This window comes from Tenrec ecaudatus, chromosome 6 (genome assembly GCF_050624435.1).
Source record: "Tenrec ecaudatus isolate mTenEca1 chromosome 6, mTenEca1.hap1, whole genome shotgun sequence".
Taxonomy (NCBI): domain Eukaryota; kingdom Metazoa; phylum Chordata; class Mammalia; order Afrosoricida; family Tenrecidae; genus Tenrec; species Tenrec ecaudatus.
The window spans coordinates 71667870-71677167 of record NC_134535.1 but is presented as its reverse complement, the minus strand read 5'-3'; the positions used below and the strand labels follow the sequence as shown (position 1 = coordinate 71677167).

The following is a 9298-nucleotide window of genomic DNA, read 5'->3' as shown; positions in this document are numbered from 1 at the left end:
TATAAAGAAGAACATGGCCTTAGGATTAGAGCAAGACTCATTAACAACCTGTGGTATGTGAATAACACAACCCTGGGGGCTGAAGGCAAAGAAGATTGGAAGCATTTCCTACCAAGGATCAAAGGCTTCAATATGGCTCACATCTCCAGGTAAAGAAAACAAAAATCTCACAATGGACCAATAGCACCATTGAAATAAGTGGAGAAAAGCGTGAAGCTGTCAAGGATTTCATTTAACTCGGATCCACAGTGGCTACCCATGGAAACACCAGTCAAGAGATTTTAAAAATGTATTGCATTAGACAAGTCTTCTGCCAAAGAACTCTGTAAAGTGCTAAAAAGCAAACATATCCCTCTGAGGACCAGCGTGCACTTGCCTCAAGCCGTTGGCATTTTCAATCACCTCCTATGCATGGCAGATCTGGACAGCGAAAACAGAGACCGAAGGAAAGATGCACTGACAGAGTAGCTACTGGAGCCGCTGGTTGAAACGCTGAATAGCTGCTGGGGGTGGCGCAGCATGGGGCAGTGCTCTGCACTGTTGGACAGACGGTCACGATGAGTTGGAACTGACCCGATGACATCAGTGACCAATTGTCACCATAGCCCTTTGTCATTCTCTCCTGTTTGAACAGGGTAAGTTTCTTGTTGCCAAATGGCAGTCCCTACACACGTTTCCTTCTTCTTAGAACTCTGTTATTGTTTTTTTGTCTCTTCTTTTTGTTGTTTGAGATGAATTTATTTGTCATTAAAGACTCCGAGTCTTTTAAATTGTTGCTTTTCTTCCTCTTTTTTATTTTTAAACACTTAAACCACTATTTAGGTTTCAGTGATAAGGAATGTGGAGGATTTTTCTTAAAAGCATACTGTATATATCTTTATATAGCCTATCTCAGGAACTGAAGTCAACAATGTCCTATTGAATCTCCCATGTAGGTGGTTCTTTTTCTTACCCCTCCCCACAGCCCTCCCTCTTGTCTCTTCCCACCTCCATCCCTGGCTTCCTTATAGCCATCAAAATCTTGTCTCTGGGTGCATTGTTATTTTTATAGTGTGGGTCTTTTTTTTCATTTTAATAAGTACACCAAAAGCTAAAATGTCTTGCTAGGCTATCATGCAGGCTATTGTATAACCAAGGCAAACTCAAAGTGTGGAAGAAAAACAGCTTGCATTCAGAATGAACTCTAGCCCTACATTTGAATAGACCCAGCTGCTTACTTCAATTCCCAAAGTAACATGGTTCAATATGAAAATAAGAAACTCTACAAATATCTTGACAGTAGTAAATCACAATATACAAGGCATAAAGGAGTCATACAGAGAAACACACTCCCACAAAACAAAATTCGTTTAATACCTTTAAAATCCAATTTTTTCTTTAAATCATTCACGAAAAAGGTTCTCGAGTCAGAATGAACACCTTAATTAGTCAAGCATCGGGAAGCTACATTACAGCTATTTAATATACAAGGAGACATCTCTGCACCGGTCACTTCTCTCTGACGTCTCTGCCCCCGAAGTCAAGGGGCCTCGTTCATTTCTCCACACTTCACTCCATTCGTGTTTTCTAGTCATGAAAACTGAATGCGTTGCCCACCAGAAATCTGTTGTTTGGATGTTGTGTGAACCTTAACCTTTGGTTGCTGCCCATCTGCAGTCATTCAATGAGAAGTAACGGTAACCAGTTAGGGAAAGCTTCCTCCCTAAGCTTTAGTCCATCCCTTAGTCCATCCGTGGCCCTGACTGCTCCACCAATGCCGCTCGCTCCTTCCATCGCCTCCCTGAATTTCTGAAGGTGGAATTTCAGAGATTCTATGTCACTGTCAAAGCCCAGCGTGGACGTGGCAAAGAGAATGTCCTTCCCGTTGACTGTCTTCCGTCGGTCTTGGTGGCCCCTCTCACCTGCTTCGGATGTGATGAAGCTGATGCGCGCATTCGCGCACGCTTGCACACTTTCCTCGGCGTCTTTTGCAGTCGTCCCTGTTGGAGGCATAGCACTTTCCGCTGTCTTGCCTGGTTGGCGATTGGAAGATAGATATCTCTTTCTCGCGAGGTAGCCTGTGAACCATCCGTGCCTTCATGACCATGCACGATGTCCTCCGGATCATCGTGAGGCTGCGCGACATAATGGCTTCCTCCGGTACCGGCTGCATTCATGCCGGATTGAGAAGCGTCAGTCGTCCCCATCCACCCTGTGGCTCCAGAGGCCCAGGACTCTTCAGCTTGTTTCCTGGTTCCTGGGCCATCTAGCTCCCTCATCTCTGCTGCTCTCACTGGCTGATTTCTCCTCTTTTTAATCCTTATATTGCTATTTTTTCAAGATCGTTAATCTTTCCCAATTTGTATATAATTACCATAAATAAGCTTTATTCTGTTTTGTTTGGGGCAATGCAGTGGTGAAAGTACTTGGATGCTGAGGGAAAAGTTGGTCATTTTAACCCACTGCCGGAAAAAGATGCTCCCATCTGTTTCCATAAAGATTTCAGCCATAAAAATCCCTATGGGGAATTGGTACCCTGTCCCGTAGGGTTAATTTGAGTGTGGTCAACTTGAGAGCAGAGAATTTTATCATCTGTCTTAAAAGGTATCCTCCTCTGATTCAAAAACATTCCTTCAATTTTTGTACTGATTATCTACACACGTTCACTAGAGGGGCGTTGAAATGGACTGGCAGTCCGTTTGATGGAGCCATGCAGAGAACACGTTCTGTTCCTCATCAAATTCTCCTTCCTTCTCTAAAAGCCTGAACCACTTGGCCACACTGTCCTTTAAGTGCTCCCCTCTTCTGCCTTGTGTGCTGTCATCACTCTTGGTTTCCTTTCTGTCTCTTTCACTTCTTCTATTTCTTCCCATTATACATCTCCTTTTTTTCTAAACCCTTTGGGACTTCTCAATATAAACTGTCGCTCTTTACCACCTCCTTTATTGCCATAGATGATGGATTTAAATATCCTCTCTGTTCTAGGAATACATGCATATATGTAAACACAAATACTTAAATATATATTTAAATCCAAGTCCTCCCCTTTTGTGTTTCAGACCATCTCCCTGTGGTTTACCTTTTTCAGCATATGACCATCTAATCTCCTCATTTTGCCATTGACAATTTTTTATATATAAATCATTTTATTGGGGCTCATACAAATCTTCTCACAATCCATCCATCCATGCATTGTGTCAAGCACATTGGTACATTAGTTGCCATCATCATTCTCCAGACATTTTCTTTCTGCTTGGGCCCTTGGTATCAGCTCCCTTTCCCCCTCCCTTCCCCACCCTTCTTCCCTCACAAACCCTTGATAATTTATAAATTATTATTTTGCCATGTCTTACACTATCTGATGTCTCTCTTCACTCACTTGTCTGTTATCTGTCCCCCAGGGAGGGGATTATAAGTAGATCATTGTGATATTTTCCCCCCACCTTTCCCCTACCGTCCTGATATCTCTACTCTCATTATTAGTCTTGAAGGGATCATCCACCCTGGATTCCCTGTGTTTCCAGTTCCTATCTGTACCAGTGTACATCCTCTGGTCTAGCCAGATTTGTAAGGTAGATTTGGGATCATGATAGTGGGGTGGGGGGGAGCGGAGGAAGCATTAAAGAACTAGAGGAAAGTTGTATGTTTCATCAGTGCTATACTGCACCCTGACTAGCTCGTTCCTTCCGAGACCCTTCTGTAAGGGGATGTCCAGTTGCCTACAGATGGGCTTTGGGTCTCCACTGCACGCTCCCCCTCATTTACAATGATATGATCTTTTGTTCTCTGATGCCTGATCCCTGATCCCGTCGACACCTCAGTATCACACAGGCTGGTGTGCTTCTTCCATGTGGGCTTTGTTGCTTCTCAGCTAGATGGCTGCTTGTTTCTCTTCAAGCCTTTAAGACCCCTGACACTATATCTTTTGATAGCCGGGCACCATCAGCTTTCTTCACCACATTTGCTTATTCACCCGCTTTGTCTTCAGCAATTGTGTTGAAAAGGTGAGCATCATGGAATGCCAGTTTCATAGAATAAAATGATCTTGCATTGAGAGAGTACTTGAGTAGAGGCCTAATGTCCATCTAGTACCTTAATACTAAATCTATAAATATATGCACATAGATCTCTTTCCCCATCCTCATATATAGATATATTTACATATTTGCATGCCTGTATTTAGACCTCTATAAATGCCCTTTGCCTCCTAGTTATTTCCTCTATTTCCTTTTACTTTCCTCTGGTCCCACTGCCATGTTCAACCTTCACTTGGGTTTCAGTAATTTCTCTGTTATATTTCCCTTGATCAAGCCCTACCAGGCCTGCTCTACCCTTCTCATCATGGATTTTAGATCACTTGCTGTTCCCTTGTCCCTGAGTTTGTTAACACCCACTTCCACCTAGTCTCCACTCCCCACCCGGCCCTCTATATCCCTCCAGAACCGTTGGTCATATTTTTTCACCTACAGATTGTTTATCCAACCTATCTTATCTAGATAGACCTGCAGGTATAATTATATGTGCAAAAAAAACAAGACAAAAACAAAACAAAGCAACAAAAGAAAACAAAACAACAACAAAATCAGTGACAGGAAAAAGAAAAGCCTGAGATAGTCCCAGGTCTGTTTGTTGACTTTTAGGAATGTTTTCTGGGCAAGTCTGATGGGGTGCCACAACCTGGCCCCAAAGTCTATTTTTGGTATTCCCTGGGGACTCCGTTACTCTGTTCTCCTTGATGTTCTGTTGCACACCCTTAGAGTTTCACCTCAGTGTTCTGGGGTCAGATCAGGCAGAATTCACTCACTATGTCTCCATTGTTGTCCCCAGTAGTGCTATAGGTCAGTGAGGGACGTCAAGTCTCATAATGGGGCTGGCCCTATGGTCCTCTCTGTGCTTTGGCTGCTCTGAGCAGGAATATCCTACTCAGGGCTTGGTGGACAAGGATATGTTCCACTCTCTCTTCCTTTCCCTTCATTGGCTCCTGTGTGCTCTGATCAGACATGTCCCTCTTCCTGAGCTGTAGCTTCAGTGCTGTCCTCTGAAGTAAATTCCTCTGTGGGACGGGAGTGGGGAGGGGTGTGTGTTTGTGGGAGGGTGTCCACGTAGTTGGAATTGTGGTTGACCCCTCAGTCCTCTCTGTTGGTTCCCTGTTTCATGCCGGTATGTGGCAAATACTTAAATGTATATTTAAATCCAAGTCCTCCCCTTTTGTGTTTCAGACCATCTCCCTGTGGTTTTCCTTTCTCAGCTTATGACCATCTAATCTCCTCAGTATTTTGCTATTGACAAATATTTAAAGACCATCCCAACACGTGTTGTCTTATGTCCTCCACCCTCAATCCAGCATGAAACTCAAAAGCTTCTGATTTGAATATTTTTTCTGAAATTAATCTCCATTTTTATCGCTCTGTTGTCAGTCTAAGTGTTAACTACTATTTTTTGACTAGACAACTCCAAAAACAATTGGTTTCTCTATAGATTGCTCAAAACCATTTTAAATATGAAAATTGGATACTCTCTTCCTCTGTGTTTCTCTTTTCATAGTGAAGAAATCCATCTTTCATTTTAACATCAAAGTCCTCAGCGATCTCAACGCGGTGTTGTACCACTCTTCCCATTCACTTCCAAGTTGGCCATACATATCCCCTTTAATTCCTGAAAGGACCAAGTGCTTCTGCCTCATAAACATTCTGTGTTATGATCCACATCTGGAATTATTTCCCTTGTACTCTGCACTTGACCAATTCTACTCACATCACTTTAGCTCAAATTCACTTTTATCAATAGAAATTCACAAACTGTGGTGTGGAACTATTGGCGCATCCATTAAACTAATCTGTGAAGTCCATGAGGAAGGATTTCAGTCCTGCATTAGTTAACCTCTATAGTAAGCATTGACATAGGCAAATAAATAATTGCATTGTTAAATGCATGCTTTACAGAACATTACCTAATCTCTCTGAGTCTCATCTGTAACATTGGCACAAGATTCCCTTTCTCACCATGTTTTTAGGTGAACTCGTGGAGAACATGCACATCTGTAGTTTGAGGTTTTCTCAAAAAAAAAACATGACTTTCTTCAGTCTATCACCCACTCTCTTAGCACACTGGTCTAGTGAGAAGAACTTTAATATTATACATAATCAAAATTTATATTTGTCCTTTCTAGTTATTAGTTGTATAACTCTTATTAAATTATTTCATATCCTTGAGCCTCTTTTCTCATGGACACACCGACATAATTGTCTCTATTTCATTGCATTGTAGTCAGGATTGAATGCGTAAAGAGCACGGATTTCATTGGATTATAGTCAGGATTGAATGTGTAAAGAGCACGGATTTCATTGCATTGTAGTCAGGATTGAATGTGTAAAGAGCACGGATTTCATTGGATTGTAGTCAGGATTGAATGCGTAAAGAGCACGGATTTCTTTGGATTGTAGTCAGGATTGAATGCGTAAAGAGCACGGATTTCATTGGATTGTAGTCAGGATTGAATGCGTAAAGAGCACTGCCCACTAGGCATGCCATAAATGTAAGTCCGCCTCTCTAAATATCCAAGAAAACATTACAATTCAAAATTCTAATACTTTTCTTCAAAATCATACGTGTCTCACATTGGTAAGCTGAAATGATATTTAAGAGGACAAATAAGCCTGTGAAGTGTGTCAGACTTCTAGCTTCAGTGGGCATATTAGGTACCTGGGGGCTGAATAAATATATAGGTGCAAGGCCCCTGTTCACCAAGTCACTGGATCTAGAGGCATTTGCATTTTGACAAAGTCGACGGTGATTCCAGTGTTTCATCCACTTTATTTTGAAGCCCAATAGTTTAGTCCTTTCATGTTTGGAATATAGTAAAAGTCCTCTCAGAATCTGGGTAAGCTACAACAGACAGAAGTGTTTGTGCTTCTTCAAAAGGCACTGGTAACTCATTAACAGTTGTGAGTGTGTTTATTCTGGTTTTTTTTTAAATGAATTTCATACTGAATTTGGGAGGTATCATGCACAATAGTGGACTTCAAATAAACCTTCTAATTGCACATGAATCTCGACCCTCCATACCTGTGCCCATTCTCTTACATTCGGCAAGGAAATTGACCAATCAGTGAATGTTATATCATAGGTTTCCATACGCATCAGAAATCATGTATTTTGAAAAATCACTATTTCTTATAAGCCAGACATGTATAAAGGACAGACGTTTTATAAAGGACATCCTTTTACTAGAATCACCATCTCGGAGTAGTTGCATTTAAAAAGATTGGAAATAAAACAGTGGAAGTGCAATATAAATAAAGAGATTACGTAACTTTTCATAAAAATTCAAGAAATTCATAAACATCTCCGTAAATCAGTGCTAAACGTACCACTTTATTTTTCTTTGGGAATGATTGATATTAACATTTTTGAATCTCAACGGCTTCATATGTAAAAGTCATTTGGTTGGCTTTTGAAAATCAAAAGTGAAAAAGAAAATTGAATGCCAAGCTGCTTTGACACGCAGGGCATAAAAGCTTATAAAGACTGTGAGAAATAGCCCCCAGGTGCCAGATGCAGGCAACCAATGTACCAACAAATATCACATGATAGATCTTTGCTTAAATCATAAAATATTTTAAATGCTAAATGTAGAATACTTACAATGATAAATTTAGCTTCTAAGACATGAAAAATGAGGTAGATATCCTTCTTTCTTGCAATTATAGGCATGTCTTCCTTTTTATAGGTGCAACGAGTGCTCCGAGGCTTACATCTCTAACTAAGATGATTCAAAGACACTGTGCCTTTTTATCTTGAAATTTCAGAATAATATCTGAACCTTAATAAATTATTTTAGATTCCTGCTTCTTGCTGCTGAAACTAGAGACTCATTTGGGGGGAACGGAAAAGTGGGACTAAAAAGAAATGGTCACGAATGCCTCTTCTCCTTGCTATTAGATCTGCCCGTAGAAATCTACTTGTCCTTCAGAAATGAACAACTTACCTCTTCCCCCTTGCATAACTTATTCAATAGATAGTCCAACCCCAGCTGTCAAAAAGGGTTTTACCAATTCATTCTCCACTCACCATGCTTGCTATTGTGGCTTCTGCACCAGCTTGCTTTGTTGATTTTCTGAAATATGGCATCATCCTTTCACATGAACCCTGGGATTTTGGTCTCCAGGTAAACATCGTGGAGTGGCCACAGCTGGTCTCCTCTGACTTCCATCTGGCCGTACAGAGGTAAGATACGACTCCATAGCTTTCATCTTTCAGCAGACCATACTCCCAAGGAAACAAAAGATGGCGACTTAAGTCACAGCCTCCAGTAAAATTGAATCCAGAGATACATCCCCCCTTAACCTTGTAACAGACAATGCCCTTCAAAATGGTATTATAGCCAGCCACAGGCATAGAGTCCAGAATTGGTATACATTACATAAGGCATTATGACTAAAAGACCCATATTAATTGACTACGTATTACATCTTACCCTGTCCTCTATACTCCAGAGTTGTCATAAAAGTATATTAAAGTATAAATATTGGTATGTCTGTTCCTATTTTAAAACTTATCTTGATCTCTACTACCAAGTTACCCTGAATTTCTTACCTAGGCTTACATAGCCTTTTTGGTAACCTCTGCTTTATCTACATTGTGTGCACTCAAACACACAAACATATCTTTTTATGTCACATGGCTTCTTCTCCCCTAGGACACCCAATAGGAGGGAAATTCAAAAGGCATTGCTAAAAAACATAAAAATCTTTACTAAACAAAAGCATTAAAATGTGAAGCTACTATTTCTTGATATATCCTTCATCAAGATCTAGACATTATTAAAGTTTATGTTTCAATCTCTCTAACCCTTTCTCAAATAATTTTGTACTCTTTAGTTTACACTATGTCAAAACAGCAGCTTTGAAATTCTTACAGTGCTCAAGTCATGCCCCTTTACAGTGAAGTTGAGTTCGGGAAAACAAAATAAGTCTGATGAGGCAGGGTCAGGGCTGTCGGGTGAATGAGGTAGGGTTCCCATTTAAATCATTGTAGGATAGTCTTTGCTACTTCTGTTATTCTGGTTCTCTAGAGAATCAAAGCTAGTGATGCTTTAATTTGTGTGTGTATAGATACATTTACATCTTTTTGAAAATGGATCACAAAATTTAGGAGGAGGTAAATATAGTCGAGGCCAAGTCCATGAGTCAGATGTTGGGCTAGAGATTTCTCTTGACTAGCATAGCTGCAGGGGCTGATGAAGCAGGAAGACAAACCAGGAACCAGGGAGACCACGGGCTGAGAGATACAAGAGTAGGTGACTCCTTGATCAACAGCT

The 9298-nt window shown here is 40.8% G+C and overlaps 1 pseudogene; it reads right to left on the bottom strand.

Moving 5' to 3' along the window:
* Positions 1-1570: 1570 nt before the first annotated feature.
* Positions 1571-2258, bottom strand: LOC142451439 (nuclear transcription factor Y subunit beta pseudogene; annotated as a pseudogene).
* Positions 2259-9298: the final 7040 nt, after the last annotated feature.